Source organism: Corvus moneduloides, chromosome 10, assembly GCF_009650955.1.
Source record: "Corvus moneduloides isolate bCorMon1 chromosome 10, bCorMon1.pri, whole genome shotgun sequence".
In the NCBI taxonomy this organism is placed as follows: Eukaryota; Metazoa; Chordata; class Aves; order Passeriformes; family Corvidae; genus Corvus; species Corvus moneduloides.
Window position 1 is genome coordinate 24,898,878 of NC_045485.1, and position 27,999 is coordinate 24,926,876.

The window sequence follows — 27,999 nt, forward strand, 5'->3', positions numbered from 1 at the left end:
AATGTTTGCATAAAAAACCAGGAACTTGAAAATACCAGCAGTGACAGTGACTGGAATTAGACTGACAAGTTTGGAAAGACCTGAAGAGATCATTGGTTCTGTCTCCTCATTTTCTGCATAATTATCCTTTTCTGTGTGGGTTTTTATTTTTTTCTTTTGTCCTAACTGTTTCTTGAGGAAATTTTCATATTTTTTCCATATGCTTTGCTATCTTAAAAATACTTTTAGCTTTTTGAATTTACTATTTTTTTTGTTATTTTAAAATATTATTACATATTTTTACTCTTTTTAAAATATTTTAAAACATTCCTGTATTTTTTACTATTATGTCATCTCCCTTTGCTCTTCTCCAGCCAATGACTGCAATTGGAGAATCTTTCTCTGTGAATTACAAACATTCCTTTTAATAGCAAATTTTTGGTGGTTTACCTCAGTTTTAGATTTATATGGTTAATTATTCCTCTCTGAGTTCTACTTGTTGCTTGCAGGTTTATCAGGTTTATCTCAGCTTTGATTCAGTAGCTCTGACTTCTGACAACTCTGTTGTCCAGAGTGGGCTTTCTTCCCACTTGGCCTTTTAAAGCACATATTTGAATTACTGCATCGACCCTGCACAATCTCATATAAATTTATATTAAACTTACACAGTTTGTTATATTTTGAGGATGGGGAGGCCCTGAGTGGGGTGCCCAGAGAACCTGTGGCTGCCCCTGGATCCCTGGCAGTGCCCAAGGCCAGGCTGGACATTGGGGCTTGGAGCAGCCTGGGATAGTGGGAGGTGTCCCTGCCCATGGCAGGGGTGGGGTGGGATGGGATTTAATGTCCCTCCAACCCAAACAATTCTGGAATTGTTCGATATGATAAATATCCAACCACAGAGATGGTGCTGAACCCACTGACTCATTGAAACGGAGCTATTTCAACAGGGGGTTAAATATAGAGTTTGTTTTCATTTTCCTAAAGTGTTTTTTTTTTTTTTTGAGCTGTTTTGTTTACCCTGGTTTACAGCTGCTCCCAAACCTGTTGTCTGCCCTTTGCTGATACCAGCTTCCTCCTGGGGCAGCCTGGGCACCCTGGTGCTCAGGGAATCCCATCTGTGTTCCCTCTTCCCCTGGTACATCCGGGCAGGAGGGAGGGGGTGACACTGGAGAACAGATGCTCTGGTTTGGTGTTTCCAGGAGACCTCTCCCCTTTTGCAGTCCCACAAGCACTTGTACAAACCCCAGAGCTCCTTGGGCTTTACAACACGGAGCAGACACAGCTTCAGGACAGATTAGTGTCTGTAGCGAGGTGCACCACGAGTGAATCACGAATGAATATCAGGGATGAATAATGAATGAATAAATGCCGATCAGGGAATTCTTTCCCAGTTTAAACAGGGGGAAGAAGCAAGTCTGGCATTCAGCTCCTCCAAAAAAAGAAGGAAATAACAGGTGGTCTCCTGGTTGTTGGTTGTGGGCCAGGATGTTTGGAGTCATCACAGAAAACAGGTTTTGAATTCACCCATTGTTAGACTAAACAGAAGGAAACTATAACGAAACCCAAATATGAACACAGGACAGTACCTCAGTTTCCCAATTTAAATGCTTGTAAGAAAGAAAACATCTCTTTTTTCATAAGTGAGACTTCTCTGGGTCTTGTAAGGAGAGAATTTGTGATACCAAAGAATGGACCAGAACAAAAGTATTCTGGAGTTCTGGATCCATCTACTGGTAAGATCATTCTTTTGATATTTTGTAGGGTGAGCCACGGGGCATTAAAGAACTGTAGACAACTTCATTACCCAGATAAACTGCCTGTAGTGCTAAACCCAGTGGAATCCTAGGAACTCATAGTGGCAGCAATTTTAGTCTTCAATATTTTAATAATTTTCTTCTCTCCAGAACCAGCTCTGATATGAACAGATTTTCTTACCAAATTTCCTCAGGAAAATTTCCAGTTTTCGGAAGCCATGATCCATCAGGAGGAACTGGAGCTCCACTTCCATGCAGTGGGGAGGGCAGGGTGGCAAGGAAAGGTTACAACAGGCAAAAGAGCAGCATGAAGAATGTTTCCAATAACGGTTTTGGCTATTTGCCTGGCTCCAGAAGTGCCTCACTTTCTAGGGAAAATTGACCTCTCTTTCTCCTGATTTCAGCTGGGATAGAGTTAATTTATTCTATTATTATTTCTGTAATTATTATTACTATTATAATTATTAGATTTTACTTTATTTCAGTTATTAAACTGTTCTTATCTCGACCCACAAGTTTTACCTTTACCTGATTCTCCTCCACATCCCCAGGAGGGGAATGTGGGAGTGAGTGAACCACAATGTGGTACTTGGTTGTTGCCTGGGGTTTAACCACAAAAACCCTTCCTTATGAGGTAGAAAAAGGTATTTGTGATCTTCTTGTGGCCACTTTTCAAGCGAAGATTTTTGTTTCCGTTTAAGTTGAATGACTAAATGAAGAATTATAAGCAAGCAATTATCTCTGCTCAGCAACTCGCTGGGAAATGTGCAGGAGCAAGGTAAATGCGGAAGGGAATGCACAGGAGACAAAAATATGGTGTGGTGCAGGAATCAGCTTGATGAGAAGAGACAGATAACACCCGGCACTGGGGGCTGGTTGGGAGACTCGGTGATTCATCTTTTATTTTCGAGAAAGATTTGTGCACTCACAAAGTTCCCAGGTCTGCTCTGGTGGGACCCACCTGTAGAGCTGCCTTCAGCTCTGGGTCCCTGCTTTTAGAAGGATTTGGAGCTGCTGGAATGAGTCCAGAGGCCACGGAGATGCTCTGAGGGATGAAGCCCCTCTGGAGCCAGGCTGGGAGAGCTCTGGGTTTTCACCTGGAGAAGAGAAGGCTCCAGTGAGAGCTCAGAGCCCCTTCCAGTGCCTAAAGGGGCTCCAGGAGAGCTGGAGAGGGACTGGGGACAAGGGACAGGACACAGGGAATGGCTTCCCACTGACAGAGGGCAGGGCTGGATGGGATATTGGGAAGGAATTGTTCCCTGTGAGGGTGGGCAGGCCCTGGCACAGGGTGCCCAGAGCAGCTGGGGCTGCCCCTGGATCCCTGGCAGTGCCCAAGGCCAGGCTGGACAGGGCTTGGAGCACCCTGGGATAGTGGAAGGTGTCCCTGCCATGGCAGGGGTGGCACTGGATGAGCTTTAAACTGCCTTCCAACCCAATCCTTTCCATCATTCCCTGTGTTCTGACACAGAAAATATAGAGCCTACCTGATACATCTTTAGAAAATTTAGAGAGAATGAGTAAAATTCAGGCAAGATGAAAGTTTAAAAGAATGATTTGCTCATTCATGCATTCAATTCTTTCCAATTCTGCCTCTTTGCTGTTCTAAGTCATTATTTGATTGAATATCTCTGTCACACATAAATAATTCTGTTCAAACACCATTGCCCAGCACCCTCAGGTCCTGCTGCCATTATTTAAATGGCCCTGGCCAAGGCACCACCACTGATTGTTATGACTAATTTTTGATTTCATCATCGAAACTGTCATAATAACTCAACAAGACCCTGAAGCACAGCTCATTTCCAGTTAAAAGACAAATAAAAATCTGAAAGATCTTGTAACTTTGGAGAGGAATTAATTTTTAAAAGTTAGATTGAAGTGCCACAGAGAGGAAAGCTGAGCTGGAGGACTCGTGTCTCTGCAGAGTTGGATCAGGGGACCCAAGGGATTTCCACACTTCTATTTAATAATGAAAAATGTTTCTCAAGGGAAGGGACTGTGTTTTCCAAACAGCTGTACATGGTTTGATGATCTTCATGATTGGATGGTCACAGTTGCTGGATCTGGGAGCACAAACAAACAGAAAACAAAACACAACCCCCTGCTCCATCTACCTCTATATCCACTGCTGGAACTGAAGTGCTTGGAGCAAAGGAAGTCATAAGGAAAGAAGAACTGCAGCTCAGGAGAAAACTCAGCTGTGGATCGCAATTGTTGGCTGTGCGCTTCTGAGCAAAGGAAATTCTCACAAGATTTAATGGATGTTTTGGTCTTCTGCAACAAGTTATGGAACCATTCCTGGGAAAAACCACATCCAAATGGTGTTAAACCATGTCTTCTATAAGTTCCCTTTGGAAAATAGCTTGACTACAGAGTGGAGGTTTCTTGGGTTTGTTTAATCCTGCCCCTTTACAACTATGTGATGTTTGGGCAGTTAAATTTCAGATACAGCTGCTGTGGTCTTTTCTCAAATGTACCCAAAGTTGGAGAAGCTGAAAACTGTTTATTTCCTCTTTTTCTCTCTAGAACCCTGTGCATTTTTATAAACTGTACCTTGGAGTAAGTATGGTAATCTCAACCTTCAAAATGGTGAGCAATGTGCCAAGCAGCAGAGACACGAGATAAATCTGTTTATAAATCAGTAGGAATTTACTGAAGTGGGTATAAATCCCAGTGAAATCTAGCAAATATTGTGTGTTATCACGAAAGCAGGTTAGATTAAATTCTCAGGTGTACTCCCTCAGCCACCTCATCAATGCCAAAGGTTGCACAAAGAATTGTAGTGGCCCAGGTTAGAAGTTTTAAAGCAGAATTCAGCTGTGAATTCTCAAGTTTTTTTACTTATAATGTTAAGAATTGTAAATAACCAACAGTGACAAGCAATTAAACAACTTCATACTCTTAGCCATATTTATATCTCAATGAATTATTAATTATTTAATAATAATTTGGGCTAAAAATATCAGGGTTTTGTTTACAAATGAAAACATTACTAGAGTGGAAATAAAGATGAGAAACATGCCAGAATTTAGCATTTAGGAACACGTTTGTCCTTTCAAGCTAAACTGGCTGGTAATTTAAACAATAAATTCAGCATTATGGAAAAGGCTCTGAATGAAACATAACCATCCCTCACTGGAATATTTTTTAAAAATATAGAAAATATGGGCATTCCTTTAGCTCTGTGGCATGGATTTGTTGTAACTAATCAATAATGCTTGAACAGATAACTTGAATTTTCCAAGCTTCTCCACAGGTGAGAAAAATCAAGTGAGAGAGCTTCTGTATCTTCATTATGAGATATTTAGTCTTGTTTACACCAGAGTTGACGGGGACTTTTGGTCTGATCATTTTCCAAATGTCCAAAATAATCTTGTGGGATAAGAAGGAAAGCATTGCAAACACCACCTAAGCCAGCAATTTATTAAAGGGCTGCTCCTTCCTGTCTTTATTTTACAGATTACAGTTCCCTCCAGTTCTTTAGAAAAGAGCCCATCAGTAAGGAACATTATGCATGGATTTTTTGGGGCATTTTAGCTTGAAAATCCCTTTCTGTCCGGAAAGAGACTGACCCTGGCTGGCCTATGGTTAATGAAGGCATAATGATAATTATTGTTCTTGTTATGTTTGTTAAATGAGGCTCATCACATTCTTAAGGAAGTGGAGAACATGAATGTCCTTACATAAAAAGGAGTAGCTGAACATATGCAGCACATCCAGGAGAGATCAGCAGCAGTCAGAATTCTGTCTCTATTTACAAAAGATTAAGAAAGAATAGGTTGTTTATTTAGATTAAGAAAGCAAATTTCTAAAACTCTTCTTTCTGTAAATAACCAACAAGAACTCAGACGAAGAATTAAAAGGTGCTCTAAACAAAAGAATGAATTGATGCTGCCATGAAATTTTAGTGTGCTTATGATCTCTATCATTCACATTTTTTATTTCATGTTTTCGATTTGTTTGTTATTGTCATAAGTTGTGATTATCAAAATTCTTCTAAACCTATTTAGAGCTTAAATGCATCTCTGAATTTTATAGAAAGGCTTTGTGGCATATCCTGAGTTTGTTTTTTATTATCCCATTATTAGACTGGGGCAGCCTCTTGGTTGTCTCATTTCACAAAACAATGCAAACTAAATATTCATATCATCGAGAGCTGTCTGTGGGAAATCTTGCCATATTTAATGTGCTTTTTGGTTTAATTCCTTCTAGTGTTACATTAAAATTCATGAACATCTATGTAAACAGAAAGTTTCCTTTCATCACTCATTAAAAATAACAAAATGCACCCAAACAGCTTAAATTCTAACATCACATGAAGATTTTTAATGCATATATCCATATAATTACAGATGTGTTCCACGAGTGGGTTTGGGTAAGATCTATTCAGAAATATGTTTGCTTTTATTAAATTCAGTTGAATACTGAAGTGCAGTGAAACAAAGTGCCCAGTAAAGACAAATGAGAAGATAAATTATTTAATGAAGTGAGCTTGACAGCTTAATTAATGAACAGGTTTTCTTTACATGAGTTAAGTCTCCCATGCTCTGTCTTGAGCTGCTTGAAAAAGTTTTCCTGGCAGGCCCTAATGCTGATTTCTTCTGCCCTTGATAAGAGACACACAATTTATTCTGGTTCCAAACTTTGTGCAGGACGTTAAGTTTTGCCAAACAAATGGTGTTCCTACAAATAACTCCTCCTAGCTGGCATTTGCTTTTAGGAGCACACAAAACAAAGGCAGGGGAATTAAAATACCACCAGCAGGAACCTGAAGAGTGTTTTCTCTCCAAGGGTTTGTAGGGAGTGTAGATCTTGACTGTACCTGCTGTCTTTGGCACTGGATGCTTCTCTCCAAGGGCTTGTGGGCTTGGAGTTCCTTGGTTAACTCACGTGAATTTTGCTGAGATGTCAAAGTCGATGAGCATCAATAAACTTGTCTGGATGCTCTCACTCAGGGAAAAGTAAGGGAGAACCGAGGTGCAAAATCTAATTTGACTTTTGAGGGAAGCTTGTACTTTGAATGTTATATTTCGTGTGCTCTAACCTATTCCTGCTTTGACAGGAAGGCCTGGAACTTCATGGAACGAGTAGGAGTTATTTGGGTAACTGTGACTGACCAGATGGAAAAAGTCACATGGAAAAGAGAAAGTTCTGTATTTTCCTTATGACCAAGGCAGCATCAAATCACCTTTAATGATTGCCAGCAGCAGTGAGTGTGGGAAGAAATGGTCTGATCAGTGGAGTGCAGATTTTATCTGACTTTAGGGGAGCATGAGGGAGCATTGAGTGCTTTTTGAAGATCCCATCCCTAAGGAGCCAAGGTTGGCCTTAGCAGAATGTGTAAATGGTTGTATTTATCTTCTATCTCTGCTACTAAATTACGCTTTTTCCTGAAACTCCAGTTATAGTGCCAATTTCCTCTGAATCCAGGCCAGAATTTAAATTTATAAATAAAAATAATGAGGTGTAACTGGTATTTAAGGCTCCTCTAAGGAAACATTTCACGGCTCAGTACGGCAGAAACACATTACATGAATTCTTTGAATTTTCCACAGCTCAGAATACAACACTAAACTGATTTCAGGATAATTCTTCCTCTCTCCTTGCTTTTTGTCACAGCAAGTTAAACCCTCTGTCCAGAATCCATCTCTGGCTTATGTTTATCCTTACAAATCTGGGAGCTCCTTCTTTTGAGGGGCATTACCAGGCAGCCAGTGTGGCTTGTTGGGGGGAAGTGAAGCATTCCCAATCGCTGCCTCTCCCAGCTCAGAGCCTTCCACACCACAGAGCAGTGCCAGGGGCTCTGCAGATCAGAGGCACAACACCACTGTTAGCAGAGGAGGGACGTGGAGCCCACTGTGTGCAAGGATTGTGCTCATAAAATGCATTACTCGGGATTTTAAATCCTCAGTTGAGAAATTAAATTAATTCCTGGGGAATCTAATTTTGCAACACAAGGGCTTTGCTCGTCTGCTGTCACCTTGTGAAGCTGCAGCGTCTCAGGCCATGGTGGAATGAGCTTTGTGTACAAACATGGCATGAAAATCTTGGCTTGAGAGGGGTGTTTGTGATTCCTAAAGCAGGAGAGAAGCTTTATTTAAAGACAGAATGTGAAATAAAGGTTCCAAGCCCATGCATTGCCCATAAACACCACATCCCGTTCATCTCAAAGAATCTGGCAGAACTCCATCTTCCATCTTCCATCATCTTCCATCATCTTCCATCTTCCATCTTCCATCATCTTCCATCTTCCATCTTCCATCTTCCATCTTCCATCATCCTCCATCATCTTCCATCATCTTCCATCATCTTCCATCTCCCATCTTCCATCTTCCATCTTCCGTCTTCCATCATCTTCCATCTTCCATCTTCCATCTTCCATCTTCCATCATCTTCCATCTTCCATCTTCCATCTTCCATCTTCCATCATCTTCCATTCATTTCACATACAGGCAGTTTTCCTGGAATTTCACTTGTCTAAATGCCTGTTTTCATCAGTGATGTCTTGTTTTGCACCAATTAATTTCTTTTAATTCTCACTTAACAGCTCTCTGATTCTGTGGTTTCAGGCATTGCTTCTGCACCTGCACAAAATACAAAAATCACAGGAAATTATTCACCTAAATGATATCCATGACTTATAAAACCTGTTGAACTAGGACCAAAAATAAAGCAGTTCAAGACCACTGTATTTTGGACAATTATATAAGAATCAACCCTAACCTGTAATCACTCCGTTAAGGATGAAAGTTATAAATATATTCTGAAGTAAAATGCTTATTTACAGCTAAGGAATCCTAAAGGTTAGAACATGTCAGAAAATACATTTAACTCAGAGAAGAAACAAAGAAGCAAAGACAGAAAGTAAAAAGGAAAGGAAAGCAAATTTGTTTTAACAGATGAGAAGTAAAATATTTTAGGCATTTAAATCAACAATGTTCTCTAAAGCGACTTCCAAGCTTTTCTATTGAATGCATAAAACCCCTCCAGCAACAGTTTTAGTTCCAACATGGGAAGATGGAGAGACAAAGAGCTCCTCAGTGCTTTATTAGCTGCCAGCTCTTCTTGGGGTGGTAATAAATAAAAAATATTTCTCATGAAATAAATTTAATATTTCACCAGGAAAAAGTGGTTCTATTTTTTTTTTTTTCTCATGACTGACCTTAATAACTCTCAAATTTTGAAGACTCTTGTGACGCTTATGAGCTATGAAACTTTTATACTCATGAAAGAAATACAGTAATTTAAATTTTGTATTCCTAAAACCTTGGGTGGGAGTGAAATGAGCTGGAGATTGAATCAGATATTGAAGAAATGTCTCCTAACAATTAAAATTTCTTCCTCTGGAAACTTGATAAAAAAGACACAAATGAGAAAACAAACAAGCAAGCAAAATTATTTTTATAAATTTTAAGCAAGGCTCAGCCACTGCCACAGGTGCTCCTTACAGATATTATATTTGTGATATTCTGCTCTGTTAGGAGCAAGGCTGGGGACTCTGCTTCCTCAAATACACTTTCCATCCAAACCCTACTGCTAGGTTGGTGGTCTCTACTTGTAAAGCCTCAGTTTATAATTATAATTTCAAATCTGTTCCTTTAAATCCTCTGGTGTATCAGAGACTGCATTTAAAAAAAAATTAAAAAAAAAAAAATATATATATAAAAATTAGAGGAGCATAATTTACTTTAAGTCCAGTTGAAAGAACTGATCCCAATAGTTTTAATTTTCCAGCTAAAGCTCAGTTTAAGTCACTTCTAATATTATAAAAAGCAAGCAAGCAGCTAATGAAAAAGAAATGGAACAAATTAGAATGAAAATGAATTTAACCTTTTTTTTTTTTTGGTTTAAAAAACCTTCCCAAGCTGAAAGCAGAGTGTCTTTAGGGCAAATCAGGTTAAAACAAATCTTCTGCAGTCGAGTACGAATCATTTGGAACTTTTTCTTGGAGTGGTCAAGAATGATTTTCTCTGGATTATGTGATTAAAGAGATCAAAGAGTTCATCACTGCTTTAAATAAATGCCAGCAGAGTTCCATTATTCTGCATGCCCGGAGAACAGGTCTGCAGTTATCTTCCACCAGCCCAGGACTCGCCCCAGAAGTGCCCTGTGCTCTTTAATTAGGGAGGGATCAAAGTCATTTTTCTCTAAGAGCAAAAAATGGCAAAGGGGCCCTCTTTGCTCTCAGCTGTTCCCGTGATGATTTAGGGGAATTACTGGGGTTATTCAGCTCTGTCTGGGGACAAAAGTGGCCCCAGGAGGACCTGGAGCTTCTTGCCACTCCAGGGATGCATTTTGCTGCTCTCCAGCATCCATAACCTACAGAAACGGGGATTTTCCCCTTCCCCTTTCGGCTGGACAAAACCTCTCGGGATTGTGTTCTCCAAGGTCAATTTTTTTGGGACGCCAGAGGGATATTCCAAGCTGTCACAGGAAGAAGGAATAGAAATAATTTTGTTACTTAATCTTTATTTTATTTTTTGCAGATCTTAGAGTTTATATTAAAATCAAGAGAAAATTAGTCTTATTCCCACGTTCTATACATTGTAGGGAATATTTCTATGATTTACAGTCAGAGAGTGCAGATTCTTGAATTAATGCCTTTTACTGGTGGTGCTTTTCTACAGAGTTTATGTGACATTGCTTCACTTTTCTGTCTGAGTCCTCCTGATAATATTTATGGCAATCTCTGAGCCATTATTTTGAACACATGCAGAGGAAATGGTGAGTTGATCAGATGTTTTTTCAGAAATCAGCCTGACAATTCCCAGTTGCCAGGACTTTATCACCCTGGCTGCCACAATCTGAGCTCTGCATTGCTGAAACAGTCAGATAAAATAACCAGCAGAGAAAGGGAACCATCTCCAAAGCCTGAGCTGGAGATCAAATCTGACTTTTTATAGAGGTACGTGACAGATCTGAAATGGATATTATTCCAATCCATTATAAAGAGGAAACAGAGAAGTTGAATGGGAATGGAGTGAAAACCATTTCTTAAATGCAGCTGGAGAGTTGTACTTGAAAAGCATCTGGTTGATTTTGAAGTCCAGGTTTTAAAGGTATTTATGACTTAATTTCTCATTAAAACACTTCATGTTAATGATACAATAATGACCTCTTAGTCCTGGAGAGAAGAAAAATATAGAAACCAGGGCATGAAATTCAGTGTATTTGAATGGATCACACTGTGTGGACAGTGCTCCCTTTAATATTTATATCTGGGCTTATAATATTTAATTAAGAGTTCCAGAAAAAACCCCAAAAATCAGCTTACTGTTTTGTTTCATTGAGGCTTTTGACTGATCCAAATAGCTTCATAAAAGGATGCCTTTATTTAATTTTTCTTTTCACAAACAGGTTGTAAATGAGCATCCAAGTTCTGCAATACAAACTGAAAAGCCAACTCATCAAATTCACAAGGTAAGAAAATATCCAACCAATGTGGCTGCCATTTCAAATGGGCTTTTGCCTAAAAATCTTACATTTTCTTCTAAGCTAAAGGCTTCTATCTTCTTGTTACTATCACATTTTTAATTTTCCCATAAAAGTGCAGTTGAAAGCATGGAAAAATACCTTTTCTCTTTTAAAGTAAATTTTTCTTTGGGTTTTTAAAATTTTTCTTTGGTTTATTTATTTTTTTTAAATTTATTCCATTTCCATTGAAAAATTTGAAAAGTTTAGAACAGGTTTAATAAGTTAGGAATAAAATAGGATTTTAAAACTTTGTCAGTCATTTATATTTTTCATGCAATCTATATAAATTGTTTAAGTAATGCTCTCAGTTCTTGCACCTGTTTTCACTGACTTTGGGAAGGGAACAAAGTAGTGGAAAGACTGATTTTACTGAACCTTCCAGTTTGGAAGATGGTCCTTGCAGAAGGACGAGGAATTTATTGACAATTTTAACATCTAAAGTTATTTTATTAAAATCAAATTCCTTCCCCAACCCCAATGTTAGTTTTCTGTTCAGTCTGTGAGTTTAATTTACAGTCTTGTCATCTTGTCTGATTTGATTTCTTTCTCTCAAGCTTGAGCTGGAAGCTTTTGTTAAACGAGGAATCTAATAGACTCAGACAAAGGGACCTTCCTGTGACTCAAAATGGGAAATGCCACAACACTTCCTGTGCTAAAGAGAACATTTTCTTACAGAACCATCGTGTGCATTATTAAAAGAAGAGCCACTGTCCTGGGCTAGGGAGATACTCACAGAAATTTCCTGCCAGTTACAGCGATGCAAAGTAACCCAAATGAAAAATAAACCCTCTGAGAGCATAATTCATTGTGGGTTCCGGGCTGCAGAACAATAGGAATTTAATTACTTGCATTTCACAGGCTGAGCAGGGGGAATCGAGAAAAATTATGGCTCAAGGATGTGGTTTGTCTCTTTAAAAAATGACCTTTTTTATGTGCAGTGTCTACAGCAATGGTAAAGAGTCCAAATGACTTTTCCTTCTGTATCAGACAGTGCTGCCCACACAAATTGTTTTCTTTGAAGGAAGTTGTTCCAGCTGTACCACAAACTCTGCTCCTTTCCTTTTAAGCTCCCGTTCATCTCTTAACGAGTCATTATACATGTGTGGTAATTAAGCTAATTGCGCTGGTGAAGGCATCTTCCCTCTCTCAGGCACCCAGCAGCTCTGCAAAATGAGCAACCCCTTCCCTTGTCTGAAGGAAAGAACTGAAGGACACAGGAATTTCATGGCAGATACTTTTAAATGGCTTTATTATAAATACAGTTAACTCTTACAGAATACATTTAATCCGACTTGCACACAATCCAGTGACCCCACAAAAATCAATTTTTACTTCATGGGGCTTAAAGTTTTTTAATAATACTTTGGAAATGTGAACAAATTTTACTCTTTTCTCAAAATGAGCTCCCTCTTGTAATTTTTGGAAATAAGTAATTGATATGTCTCTAGCCAATTTCCACCCCCTCCCCAAAATAAGCATTAACTCTAAACATCATTTATTTTTGTCTCTAGCCACTTATGAGAATTCTCTCTTCTTTTCCCCCCAAATAAGCATAAACTCTAAACTTTAATTTATTTTTACTTTACCCATCACAGTTCTCGGGATATTAAAAACATTGCTCAATTTGTGCAACACTAATGGTTCTGTTCTCAAGGTCATTGCTCAGATCCATTATGTCTGTACCTTTGGGTGTACAGATATTTTTGATGAAGAAAGAGAGAAGCAAAGGCAATGTGCATGGCCAGAGGAGGTGGGATTTTCTTAAAACCTCCTATACTTGGTTGGATACAGTAAAAATTACCAAAACTTAGGTGACTGTGAGTTATTTCCCATGAAGTGAAGTGATTTCAGTTCCACCTAAGTCAGATCTTCAGAGATTTGACCAGCATTTTTCACACTCTCAAGCATTTATTCTAAACAGAAAGGATTTTTCAAAGCCCTCCTGCAACACAATATATTTTGTCCTGCAGGCTGGCTGAGGCTGATGACTCTGTGCCTTAATCAGCTTTTCTCTCCTGCAATGACCACCTGCACTGAAGATTCTGCTGTTCATCCTTCAAGGAACTCTGGGCTGTTCAGAGAGGCCCATTCCCAAGGAATTCAAAGGGAAAGCAGGGACAGAACTGTGGTTGGCCCTGCCAGAGATTAGGTGCAGTCTCTGTAGAACGTGTGGGAAAATCCACCTTTTGTTCACTGAGGTGTTTCTGTTTGATCCCTCCCTCCCATCTCCGGAGCAGCCGCAGCATTTTTAACGCAAATGTTTGAAAACGCTGTTCTTGTCCAGGCCAAGAGCTGAGGAGAAGAAAGAAAACCCAAAGCCTGATTAAATTATACCAAATTCTCCTTGCCTGCAATATGAGTAGGACCTGTAAAATCTCCTGTTTCAACTAAATTTGCCTTTTTTTTGGCCAATCTAAAACCTGCCTAAAGATGTCCGAGGCACGTTTCTAGTTCAGTGTCAGAAACCAGCACAGTTTCCAGTGAAACAAGGAGAATATTGTGTAAATATACCCTGAGATTATGTACTTTCTGCAAGCTTGAGTGCATATTTTAGTAGCACCGTGATCATTAAACACATCTGCTTAGAATAATTCTATTTTTTTTTAATTAAATCCAAATTCTTGGTGTCAGACGAGAATTCTGATGTCACGTTTACAATTCATTAGAGTCATAATTAAAATGTGCAACTAGACTGGAGAATTAGAGAATATTTAATTTCAGAAGGCATTTTATTGCATTGATTCTGTAGCAAGCTAGTCCAGGTTTCTACAAATGACTTGTAGATGTAACAACTACTAAAGGTTGTTGGAACAGGAGGATTTAATTCCTTTACTAACAAGTCCATGGATATAAGAACGATACATAAATAATTTAAAAACCCCATATGGTGGGAATGACTCCACCTCAGTCTCACAGGCTTTTAAAGCAACATCACAATGCAGAATGAATAAATCAGTGAGGTTTTATCAAAACTGCAAAAATGTTAATGAGGTCTCATCTGGTTTTGATTTCCTGATTAATTCAGGCCATGAAACAGGACAGAACCCAGTGATAACTTTTCCACATTTGGGGATTTTTTTATTCTAAACCAAATATTCTGCCCAAATACTTCTAATAAAAAGGAAAAATAAGTAAATGACAACAACCAGTAGGTGGTTGGGCAGCATGGTGGGGAGTGCATGTCCTGCACAGGAGAAATTTTGTCTCCTCAGAAATATCCATGGTGGATATTCAATACCCTAAAGCTGCAGGCTGGGTTTTTAATCTCTAGACAAGGACAGGATTGATGAGGAACAGAGAACAGGGATTTTTTGGGATTCCTCTGGTTCTGCAGTCCTGACCACTACAACCCACGTGGTGGAAGTGCTTCAGGAACCAGGTAACTCCTGAAGGTCAGCAGAGCTTCCTCCGGTGTTCTCCACAGCTGTGTCTCTCTTAGTACAGTTCTGTGCTATGAGAGACTTGTGTTTTTCCCTGAACCTTTTCCTTGGCCACTCTTGAAAAGGGGCTCAGTTGTCAAACAAATCTTGTTTCCTTCTCAGCTCCAGGCAGTCACCCTGGAGAGTTGCTCACTGTGTCTGTACAAATAATCATTTGTATGAACCAAACAATAATGTCCTGAGTAAATGTGGAAAACTTGGTTTTCATGTGATGAACTCTCATGTGACGTTTTTGCTTTCTAGAATGTGAAGCTGCTCCTGGCCCTGTGTGTCTAGAGTTTGGTGCTGTTTTTTGGATGCATTGCTGCACTTTCCTGCTGGTGTTGATCCCCAAAATTCCATTTAAATGAGTGTTCAAACAGTTGTTAGAGCAAAGGGATGAGAGAGGGTTACAAACAGCAGTAAAATTCAATACTTCAATACTTCATACTACAGCAAAAACATTACAAAGGCAACAAAAATACGAATAATTGTCTTTTGTCTGAGTGGCAGAAAAGCTGGAGTTAACCTGCTCTTTCACAACTGGCTGATAAGGAGATGTTTTTGTAGGTTTAAATACCACTGAGGTATGAAAAGCTATTTATCTCCTGACAGGGAAAGTGTCTGGATTTCAACACGTGACTTTTCCATTGATGCCAATAAAATACTGTCTCTAGTAACATCCATGCTATTGAAATTTTATGCTTTCTCTACATTCATTATGAAGGACTAATTAAGAAGTTAATATATATGATAATCATATTTTTTTCAGATATATTTCTATACATTTCAATTAAAAGTTAAGTCATTTTCAACATAAAGGAAGTATATTGAATAAAGCTCATTTTAGTAATGGGATCATTCCACTGGAAACCAAGGTTTGAACACAAATTCTTCCCTGTCAAACACAACTCATAATTCAGCAAGTTTGTGAGTTCTGTTTCATTCTTTTATTAATGGAATCTGTAAGTGATAAAGTCATAAAATGATTATATTTAAACCTTTTACTGGAGTGAACGGAGAAATCCTCTCATTAAAACAAAGTTCCTGTGTGGGGTTTCTCTGGTGGAACATTGTATCTGACTCCACTGAGACAGAAACTCTCCAGCCCATTTTTTTCCTCAAACATTGTGTCTTTTAAATCTTTTATCTCTCAGTTCCAGCTACAAGTTATCAATTCCTTCTAGGCTCAGTTAAATTTCTTATATATAATTATTTTTTTTCCAAGACAGGTGATGCTCCAGAACTTCCTCTTTGTAGAAACTTAGCTGGGTTTTATTTGTTTGTCTGTTTTTTTTTTTTTTTTTTTAATTTCAACTCGGAGTTGAAACCACAAATTCAGATTTTTTAAAATGAAATAGATGTGTGATAGGCCCACGTTGAGTTTCATTCTGTTCTGTCCCATATTTGGACCTCTTTGAGCCACTGTTTGTACCCTGTGACACCAAAATTTGCAGTCCCAGTGAATGTTTCACTGCTCTGCTGCAGAAATACAGCAAAAATCTGATACTCACTGCTGTTATTAAATGAATTACCTCTCTCATTTGTCACTGGCAGCTCGTAAATATTTAGTTCAGTTTCTAGATCACCCGATAATTTAAAATAAATCAGATTGAGCCACAAGCTTTACCTGTATATCAACTCATGCAGGAGCACTTGGAGGAGAAAACAATAATTTATCTGATATGATTGAAATCATTGGTTTAGAGTGAGGCTTTAAAGTCACTCATTGTCCATGAATAAACCCCAAGAGGCCAGTGGGGTGGAGAAAACCCAGCATAACAGTTCAGATAACCTCAGAGAGGCTGCTCTGGGTTGGTTTTCCTGGAAAGCCTGGGATGTGTCCAGGGCTCTCCCACCCGAGGATGTGTCAGTGACCCTTTGCTTTGCAGAGCCCTCGACTCTGAGTAGAGAAAATAACCCCAGCCTCCAAAAGGAGACAAAATACCAAGCACATTTTATTGAATATTGTAAGCATTTGTTGCAGTAATAACGAGATAAAAACCATCCTTCACAGGAAGATGACACTGCACACGAAACTCCTTTGATAAGTACGGTGATAATTAGGTTTTCTCAGTTAACTGTCAGGATTTCTGCAAAGGTGTAACAAAAATTCTACAGATTTTGTCTGGTTAATCCATGTCTTTATCACTAGTGAAGTAGTAATATTATTTCTTATGTTTTTTGAGTTATTTCCAGCTTTTTTTCTTCAATGACTGTGCAGAAACATGGAATAAATCCAGAAACTCGTGCTGGTTTACTCTGAAATTGATTCAGATTTTTTAAAAGTAAGTAAACTTTGTTTTCTTTGAAAATCTACACCTATTTAAAACTGTATTTCCAATCGTAAAAATGATTGTTTTTTAAAGTGGATTACCCTTATTCATACTAATATTCTCATAAATTATTGCACCTGTTCTCATGTCTAATTGAATTAATTGTACCAAAACAGTCTTTTAAAGTTTAAATGTATTTTCCTCTTCTTGAAACTCAGATTAAATTGCAGTGACCCAGTTGGTTAAAATTTTCCTTTTAATAGGTTTTAAATTCTGAATTATAGTTAGTATTTCTTTTTATCCCTCTAGGACAGGAAAAAATTTTCTTACTAAGTCTAAATATCATTTAATATATTGTCTCATATTTTCAGCTGGGATTTTTTTTCAGTGTAAAATAATTATATTTCTCTGATGAGATCCCTGGGCTGACAGTAAGACTTTCATAAAGACACACCTGCATTCTTGCAACAAATTTTGTGGACCACAGAGCTCTTGTTTCACAAATCTTGCCCTGCAACGATCCAAGAGAGTCATAGATTGAAGACAGATCCTTACTTAACACACTGCTAGAATGGTAGACTTGGAAAGTTCAATTTTGCTTCTTCTGGGAGTATTTTTTGAATATAATTTTCATTAATAATACTGCAAAAAGAATGCAATTTATATTTTTTATTGAAAAGCATTGACTGTCCAAACTGGTGAAAGGCAAAAGGAATGTTTCTGGATTAAGATGAGCATCTTTAGAAATGGTGAAACTGTCAGCAGCTCCTTCAGGAAAAAATGTGACTTTGTTTTGTTTAGATGGGGCTGATCAACAGTGTTTTTCAAGTCTGTGGTATTTATATGAACGTGAAAGTTTGTGTGAAATATGAAACTGGAAGTTTATTAGCACAAATAGAAACCAGGGTTATTTGAGAGCTCTGTCTGAGTAAAAGCAGTGCCTTAATTACTGTCAAATCACTGGTTGGGTTCTCATCAGGCACCACCTCCCATCCTGCCAGGTGTCCCCAAATGTTGACTGAGTTGATCAGTTATTGATCATCCCCTCATGCTCATGCTGGGGAACATTTCACAGGCAATGGAGATGCTGATTAACTCCCAGGAAGGTGGCAGAGGGATTCCCACAGGAATCTGATGGAACATACATTTGATTACCAGCAACAAGGATATTGAGAGAGGGGGAAAAAAAAAAAAAAGAGGAAAAAATAAAGGTGCTGGGTTTGTATTTAGAGAAGGAATTTATAGTTCCAGTGTTCTAAACACAACCCATTTAAAGAAAGCTGTGGATTTTTGAGTGCAGTAGTTTCAAATAATCGAAAATAAATAACAATAATAAATAAATAAATATATAAAATAGACCAAATCAATAAATCAATAAGAAAACCATTAAAAAATATACAAATAAACAAACTAGATGAAATCCTTATATAGTGTGAAGACAGGAGATAGACTGAGCAATAAAAGCCTACTCGGAACATTAACAGAATGTGACTTTCTGGGCCCTCTTGTCCCTGATATGGTGCAAAGCCACCCCAGACCCAGCTGTTTTCAAGACAAGGTCGTTAAACAAAGAGGAGAAGTTTGTTATGCAGAGCACAGAGCCTGGGATAAATTGCCTTCTGCTTGATTTGGAAAATGGGCTGGAATGTTGCACGAACAAACTGATTTCAGTATCTGCGTCTCAAACATCAGCTTTAATTGAGCTCTGGGGATGTGGGGACTCAAAGTTCTAATTTACTCTGGCATTAAGTAGAAAGGAATGGAAAATCTGAGATATCTGCTGTATTTGGGTGTTGTGAGATAAATTATCTATGACTTCTCCAGGCAGGGTCTCAGATATCGACTCACAAATACACACACATGATATTATATATTTATTTATATTTTCTAAAGAATGTGCCATAAGCCAGAGCTGTTTCCACTGTTTCCATGGTTAATTTATGCAGAAGTTCCAGCATCTTATTAAGAGCAAATTCGGAAAGGCCAGGCATGGAAAACGTGGGTTTCCAAGCTGATAAAAAATCTGTGCAGCCACTTCTTTGGTGGAATTCAATGGTATTAATTTATATTCATATTAATTTTACAATTACATCTGAAAGAATTATCCATGTTCAGTTTTCCTTCCTGTTGGTGGGTGTTTGGTTTTGTTTTTTGATATTAGTAAACTTACTGTTAAGATTATTTATTACTAAAAATCATTTGCTATTAAAATTAATTTTTTAAATGGACAAAAGTCAATTAAATTTTTAATTACAGAGAAAAATTGACTAAAAAACCCTGTAATTTCAGGAATTCCTTCAGAGGAAACAGATGGGCTTTATATTTCAATTTGCAATAGAGAAAACGAATTCAGTTCTACAACTACCAGCTATTAAGGTTATTCAGTTGACTTTAATTATTTTTCTTAAATTAACCACGTTGAAAACATATTAAGTGTGAAATCCAAGGCATAATGGCATATGTTAATAAAGTTTAACAAATTAAATTCAGTTTTACATTATTGAAATGCTGATCCCTGAATTAACCTCTATTTTTTTTCTTCACTGGACTCCCATTTAAGAAGCTTCAGGAGATGTGGCATGAATTTCAAAAATTGTGATAATGAGTGGATTTAAGACAAAAAGGGTTCAGTGGCCATGTGGTTGAAGGTTGGACCTGATGATTTTGGAATTCTTTTCCTGCCTTGATGATTCTCTGATTTTCTGATTTATTCTGCGTTGGTGAACCCAGAGTGGGAAATTTGAACTTGATTTTGTGGCAATTTTCCTCACTCCAAAATCTGAACAACCACATCCACTGAAAGGGGGGATTCAGCACATTTATTGCTGTGATTCCTTAAATTGCGTGATTTACACAATTTACATGGCTTTAAATCCTTAAAATCATTTGCAGGCAACAGACTGCACAAGTAACCTGCTATAAAAAACCCCAATTGATTAATTAGTTAAACTTTTGCACCAGCCTTTTTAAAACCATAATTCACCTCCTAAATCACCTTTAAAAGCTCAGGTGAGATGGTTTAGATTGGAACTAAAGCCAATATTTGGACATGAGTGCCCTAAAATCAAGTGTTTAAAGGAATATTTAACACAGGTGCCTGGGCTTGGGGTCTTTAGTGCTCATGGATTTCTTCAGAGTTTGAATTATCTGAACTTGGGTCGATTAAAGCACCGTGAGCCTTGGACAGCTCCTAAAATGCAGGAAGGAAAAGGATCACTTTGACTTGTTCCTGGAATCTCTTTTGCCTAAGAAAAATAGCTTTAAATGCTATTTTAAAATGCTCTTTTTGTGGTATTTTGCAAATCTTAATGCAAATGAAACAGCAGCCACACATCTGGGAGGGGAAAGGGAATGAAGGAATTAAGGATTTGTCCTTATGTGCAAAATATTGATGACTACAATTATTTAACTGGTGGCTTATCTTTATTTATTAAATCTTTATGACCATTAGACACTGCTTGGAGTGATTTATTTGTCCTTATCTGTGAATCACTCTGCACTCCTGGGAGCCCAGGGAGGTGTGTGGATATTGGATCTGCTGTTGTCCCTGGTAGTGGGACTGAGGTTTTCCATCGTGAGCTACTCCTGCCTGGCTCAGTCAGGAAACTGGGATCAGAACAGGCATTAGATGATGGGAGATGATGGGAAATTCAATCCCTAAGGATTCTCCCTCTGCATTAAATAGCAAGGAGGCCATTCCACTGTGTGGGAAGTGAGCAAAGCCTTTCACTATGCACAGTCCTCACGGAGGTGGATACAGATGGTGTGGAATGATGATAAAAAAAATACAGAAATGTTCAATGCTCACACTGCTCTGAGTAGAAACTGAATAGAAACAGCTCTCACGTCGCTTCTTCTGAGCACTTTAAGTCACACCTGTAACGTTTCTCCTCTGGTATTAGCAGAACTATATGAAGGATATATTTTTTCAAAATGTTGGTTTTTTTGTTAGACAATCCATTCTGCTCTCTTTCAGTTCTGCCTCATTCAGGACCTGCAGAGACTGCTCTGGTGGGAATGGTTTTTTCACACTCCTGAAGGTGGAGCTGCAGGGATGGAGGGAATGTTGATGCAGCTGTTCTGCTAAAGGGCAGGTGAAAAACACTGATCTCAGGGAAGTGCCCAAAAATGCAGAGTCTGTTGGAGTGGGAAAAGTGATGCCCACAGGCCACACAATTGCTCCTGCCTGATTTCTGTGAAAATAAATGCTGGGTATTCCTATGCCTGGGGTGAAAAGACTGACAGCCCTTTTACACACACACCTCTTCCATAACTCACCTCCTCGCTGGCCCAGGAAATTCCAATTGTCACCACACGTCAGAGGGTTAAACTTCAGTTTGAATTATTGAGAGTGTGTCAGTGCACACACTGACATGGGCTGGTGGAAATCCCAATAAATCCTCTTCTTTCCTTCATTTTCTAATTATCACCCCAAATGCATTGACTGAAGAAAAGACTTTGGGATTTTTAAACCCACAGATTCTCATTGGAGTCACCACGTGAGCCTTGTGCCAAGATTTGCCTTTGTCCTGATGCACATAAAAAGTTTTTTAGGGCTTGCAGCTTATGCCAGGTAATGTGAAATAGAAACCAGTATATTTTCAGTTGTTTATTTTGCATAAATGAAGCCAACACATGCAGAAATATGAATATACACATATATTATGTAAATTCAGTAGAATGCTGTGGTTCTAAAGAAGGGGAAGCAGAAAAACCACACCACAGGCAACATTTACTTGTGATTCTGTGAAGAATTAACACCAACTCTGTGCTTTTGCTTTGAAACAGAAGCTACAAAAGTATCTCTCAAGCCAAGAAAAAGAAAGGGAGTTTATTGCTAAACTCTATTCTTGTATTTAGTAGTTGGGTTTTGTCCTGACCTTTCTCACACAGCCCCCATTTGATTTCCTTCTCCACAGTGCTCCTACCACAACGTGGTTATTAATATTAAACACAGACTTTGAGGCACCCACACAGCCTCAGAAAAATATTCTGACTATCACCACAGAGATGAAACTGTTGTTTAGCCACCCTTTACAGATTATTTGCTGGTTTTTTAGTATTAACTTCAAGTTATATCTTGCATTTCTTCTCCATTTCCCAAGCCTACAGTTGTATGAACACCAAAAAGTCAGGAACCAGATATTTATGATTTGAAAGTAATTTTCTGTCTTTTCCCCACACCCCCACTCTATTTAAATTTTCATTTAGATAATGTTTAATCCATGAAATAAAAAATTGCTTCTAAAACCACCTAAAATTAGTGGTAGCTGGTACTAAATTTAGACACTTCTCACAAAATCACAGAACTTTTAACAAATTTCTCATTTACCTCTAGCCAGGTCAGAGTTAAACACATTTTCTACTGGAAGAAAACTTTGAATAGAGCACAAATGCTTTGTTTTGGGGGTTTTGTTTACATTTTTTGGAGAATATTTTGATTGAGAATTTATCTGGAGGCCAAGTACACCTTTAATTAAGCGGTTTTACGGGGCAGATTCATGAACCAACTTCATCCCTTGCCCTGTGGCTCCTCTTAGATTTAGTAAATAATTTCATTTTTTATCCACCACTTGAGCCGTAAGGAAGCAGATGGATTTGAGTTGGGAACCTGTGGGTAATTTACAGAGTATTTTGTTTTTAGTCTCAATATATTAATCAGGGAGGGCTGTTTGCTGCTTGTGTAAACTCCCAGCACATCTTTCCAAGGCAATGGATATTTGGTCACTGCAAATTCCCAGCTCCAAGTTTCCAGGCTGTGGATGAGCTGCTTCAAATTAAGGGAAGATTGGTAACAGTTGGCAATCATCAGTATTTTAAATGACTCTTGGATGTGGAGCCATTTGTTGCATATTTAATTGATTCTTTCTTAAAATTATTTTCTCAGTTGGCATTGTAGGCAGCAGCAGCAGCACCATGGGGAGAACGAGTTTAGGCGTAGTTGTTATCTTTTAGTGTAAGTTTTGAAAAGGTAGAAATCCTTTGGGTACCACAGGACAGAGGTGGTCCATGCCCAGAGAAGTGGAGTCGTCATTTTTACACAGAAACACTGAAACCTAAGATTGACAGCTGGTTGTTTCCTCTTGCCCAGGAATTTCTGTTCTTCCAGAGGAAATAAATCAACATTTCTGGAGTGATTTTCAGATATGATAAAGGTGTTGCATAAACACAGAGAGCAACTGCAAGTCCTGCACTAAGGGGGGAGAAAGAAGGAAAATAAAGTTTGTAGCAAAGGAGGTTTTTAGTTAAATGAGCTTTGAGCAGGGGGATTGGACAAGAGGAAATCCAGAGGTGCCTTCCAACCTCACCCATCCTGTCATTCTGTGAAATCGTGGGTTATGAACCATTCTGTGATTTATTTTTTCCCTAGAAATGAAAACGATCTGTGGTTCCTATTTTTGGAGTTTGTACCAGTGCTACCCATGATGGAAAGTGCTGGAAATCAAAACAGTGAAAAAGCCAAAGCAGTGTGACCTCAGACTCACAAGGTAAGATTTATTTAAGAGAGGTCACACCTGGTTTTTCTTGCTTTCCCTTTGACTGATAAGTGCATTTGAGATGAATATAATCTGAATTACAGCAAAGAAGGCTCCAAATGATAAATAATGCTGTTTATATCCCCTTACCAATTGAATAATTTACAGTAAAAAAAGGGCTTTTGTGGCTCCTGGTAACGTTCCTACTAAATAATTACAGATTGGATTTCAAGGGATAATGCAGCAAGTGAGAACATCTGAGAGGTGAAGTTTGAATTTCTCAGAATTAAAAGATTTTACCACAAATTCTTTTGCGAATGCAACAAAATTAAGAAGTGAAATTAAAAAACAAAAAACCAAAAACCAATTTTTTGAGGCGCAGCTGGAAAAAGAGCACATCAATACTCAGTTATACATTATGCACAATTCCAATCCTCCTAGCAGAGGAATTTTCTTTTCAGAACTGTGCTAGTTTAATTAAAATAAAAGATAAAAATTGTAGTTCAAAAATACTTCAGTTCCAGAATATCTGTTAAGTACGAGCAGGGTAGGATTCCTTTATTACACCCTGAATTCTCTTTAATTGCTTTCAGCCTGTCTGAAACAGAAAGAAAAGGCAATAAAGGGACCAACCTTTTCCTATAAGCCAGACACACAATGATTTGCAGTCTCCATTCCCCACTGCACTCTGGAATGCTCAAGCTTTGTTTGTTTGAATTTAGTACTTATGATTATAAATTATCTACTCATAACCAAAGTCATTTGCATAGGAAAATTATCTTGCATCAAGTAGGATTTTAGTGCTTGTGTTTTAATACTGTAACAGCCTGTTAGTATGGAGATAATTAAAGGGATCCTGTAAACTTGAATTTGGTCTGAAAGTTACCCTAAAAAAGAGAAAAAAGCCAGTATGGAATTTAGCACTGCCCCTAAATACTCTCACAAACTAAAGCAAAAAATATTTTAGCGGATTTAAAGCTCAAAAAGCTAAAATAAACAAAAATCACTAAACCCAGCTGCTGCATCACCAACAAGAGGAAAATACAGAATCATGGAATTGTTAAGGCTGGAAAAGACCTTTGAGACCTTCAAGTCCAATCTTCAGCCCAGTCCCACGTGTTCAGCACTGACCCCTCTCCCCAAGTGCCGCATCCACACGTCCTTCAAACCCCTCCTGGATGGTGACCCCAGCACTGCCCTGGGCAGCCTGTCCTGATGCCTGACCATCCTTTCAGTGAGGAAATTCTTCCTAATATCCACTCCAAGCCTGTCTGCTGCACCTGGAGTCTGTTTCCCCATGTTTCTGTTGATGGTTCCCACCACATGGGGGAAGGGGATTAACCAAATTCAGTGTCCTTTACACATCATTGACTGTAAAGGTGTCTCAAAGTATTGTCCTGGATCAAATCCTTATCCCTACATCTTTTTCCATTGGATGCCCAGCTGAAAGTGGGAATTTCACTTAATAAAAGCTGGAAAATGTTTATTTTTAAACTCTGTATATTTTTTAAGCCTTCACTAAAACTGTCCTGGGATAATACAGCTCACTAGCTGGGGTTAAAAAAAATCATTTTATTGCTTTTTCTCCTCCTGTTTATTTTTGTCCTGCAGGAAGGGAGAATATCTTAAACTTGTCATGGTGGTGTCTGTCTGGAAAGAAATTAATCTTGGAGCTTTGCCCCTCCAAACCTCTCTTGAAAACAATCTTTAATCCTCACCCAAGTCCTGGTGCCATGGTACACATCAAAGTGACTTCAGAGCAGGTGAATCTGACTCTTCTGGTGAATCTGACATGTAGGAGAGAAGGGCTGGGGATTCACTTTTGGGTACCAAGAGTCATTGTTGTAAATGAAAGACAGAATCATGGAATGGTTTGGGTTGGAAGGGACATTAAAGCTCATTTCACTTCACCTCCAGAGACACCTCCCACTGTCCCAGGCTGCTCCAAGCCCCAGTGTCCAGCCTGGCCTTGGACACTTCCAGGGATCCAGGGGCAGCCACAGCTTCTCTGGGCACCCTGTGCCAGGGCCTGCCCACCCTCACAGGGAGGAATTCCTTCCTAATATCCCATTAAACCTTCCCTAGTTCAGCTGATGGCCATTCCCCCTTTTCCTGCCACTCCATGCCCTTGTGAAGAGTCCCTCTCCATCCTTGAAAGCCCCTTCAGGTGCTCATGTTATCTTATATTCTTCTATTATCAATAATTACTAATATCAGAACAGCGTTAATCCACCCACATCTCTCACAGGTGATTTCTGGAGTTCTCACGCTGGGAATGGTTTCTGGAGTTCTCATGATGGGAAGAGCCTTCTCCTGCCCAGGAGCAGGGTGAACAAGCTCATGTAAGAAATGTGTAGAGCCTGCAGCGACCCCAGCCTGCACTGCTGTGATGTGTGAGCTGAGACAGAACTTGCACTGAGATTTAAGGTCTGTGAACCAGATTTTGGCTCTAAAACAACCCCCCTCTTCTAACCTGTGCTTGTACGTTCCTGACTCAGACACAGGAGATGGTGCCTCAGTCTCTGCTCAGTGCAGAGGATGAGGAGATGGTAAATGAGAAACTCCTCAGGCAGTGTTAGCACAGAGATTTTGTAGCTCTTGAAATAAGACCTGGAACTTCGTAAAAATAAAGTGTTTCCTTCCTCTTCTGTCTTCACAAGCTTCTTTTGGCTTTTTAAAGTGGTCACTGTGAATCATCGGGCAGGTAAATACTGTGGAGCCTTGTTCTTCTCAGATTAATAATGTTAATAATCATTAATAATAAGTCTTTAATAAGCCATAATGCTACAATTTCCAGGAAGTTTTTCCCGCTGACTGTGGTCAGAGTGTGGACTGGAATCTGTGCAGTGATCACTGCAGCAAATGCTTCTGCCTCATGGAAAGGGAGAAACAAATGAAAGAAAGAAATGAAAGAAACGGGATAGAAGTGGGTTAGTTGTGTGATAAGTGAGCAGGAATTTACACCAGAAAAATCATATTTTGTGGTCAATGCACTTGCTTGTAAATAGAAAAACATTCTCTTCTTTCATTAATTAGGCCAAAGCAGACTTGTCTCTCTCTGTGTTGAAGGAGTGAATTATGATCTGGGAAGAAGAATGGTGTAGATTGAGGCAAAGCAGCTGATATCAAAGGGAGATGAAATGTTCTATTCAAGATGTTACAATCTTGCCTCTCCTTTAATTCCTACTGTGCCAATGCTTCAGAGGTGCACACCGATAGCTCAGTGAAGAGGAATTCCCCTGCTGGCCCCGTGTGATTATCTGAGCAGCCCCTTGCAGGAACTGGAAATGCCTGTCCTGAGATTCCCACCCCCATCAGCTCCACACATTGTGAGGAAAACCCAGCTTAACATTTTCATTGATGTCTTCAGGTTTTCTGTAAGTATGAGCAACTTACCTCAAAAATGGTATCAGAACCAAGTCATGATTTTCCTGAAGGTTGCACAGGTGTTTATTGATCAAAGCACGAATGGGATATCACTCAGTCATTCACATCTCAGGTGTTTGGGCTTTTTAACACTCTGACTAAATTTTCTGAAAATGTTCCTCAGTGATCAGAGAAAACAACAGAAGTGGTTTCTTATCTGGTTCATTTGCTTGGTTGATTGGTTGGTTTGTGACTTTCTTTTGGTTTGGTGTTTTATAAAATGTCTATTTCAACTTAATTAAGACTGAAGGAGGGAATTAGCTGCCTATTTGGGATAAGTATCCTAATAGTGCTATTATAGAATCACAGAATAGTTTGGGGTGGAATAGACCTTAAAGATCATCCCAAATCCTGCAGGGACACCTCCCACTAGACCATGGTGCTCCAAGCTCCATCTATTTATTTTCCAAGTATATACTTTCCTTTTACAATGGTGGGATTAAAACCTCAGGCTGCTTTAAAAGTTACTCAGTCAAAGGGCTTAAAGACCCATAAGGAGTTCCTGAAAATGCCTTCAGGAGTGACAGGGTTATATTTGTGAGTGCTATGGGATGGTGGAATTTAGTACAGAAACTTAGACCACCCTTTGAAAACTTCCTAAAGTGCAAATTTCCCTCTTCACAACAAAATGTGTTTCCTACAGGTTTTGGTTTTACTCACTTGGATACCTGGGAGCAGAACTCAGCCTGGAGAAGTTTTCACTGTGTCACTTGCAGGGAAATCTCCTCACGAGCTGCTGGAACCTCCAGAGTCCATCCCAGCTTCAACCATCCTGGGATTCTGTGTGAGTAAATGTGGAATCCCAGGGGATTTTATCATTCAGCTGTGACTTCACTGCCATAAGGATTCACCAGCAACCACTCAGGGGCTCACATTCCCTGGCACTGTAAAGGATCGTCATTAAATGCAAAATTAATAAAAAGCAAAACAGAAAAAAAACCCCCAAAAAACCAAAAACCAAAAACCAAAGTTCTCAAAGTTCCATGGGAATGCATTTTATTGATTTTTTTTTTTTTTTTTTTAAATGTGAACAATCAATCCCACTTATCTATCAGAATCTGCCTTCACTGGATAATGATTCTTAGCTGGTATTTTCTCTTTATCCCTGCATTCCAAAGGAGTTTTTTTGAACACTTCAGGTTTGTTGGATTTGAAAGTTTTAACTTTCATTTTCCCTTTCACTAACACTCTGTCT

At 38.8% G+C, this 27,999-nt stretch overlaps 1 long non-coding RNA gene across 1 annotated transcript in view; it reads left to right on the forward strand.

The window, feature by feature from the left end:
* Positions 1-9,958: 9,958 nt before the first annotated feature.
* The window catches only part of LOC116449015, a 47,051-nt gene continuing 29,010 nt past the window's right edge, over positions 9,959-27,999 (forward strand). Inside the window, exons 1-9 of the long non-coding RNA XR_004242192.1 lie at positions 9,959-10,792; positions 11,091-11,153; positions 16,816-16,914; positions 20,879-20,996; positions 23,273-23,390; positions 24,990-25,141; positions 25,627-25,805; positions 26,582-26,755; positions 27,448-27,588. This is a non-coding gene — a long non-coding RNA (uncharacterized LOC116449015). The remainder of the gene's footprint in view (positions 10,793-11,090; positions 11,154-16,815; positions 16,915-20,878; positions 20,997-23,272; positions 23,391-24,989; positions 25,142-25,626; positions 25,806-26,581; positions 26,756-27,447; positions 27,589-27,999) is intronic.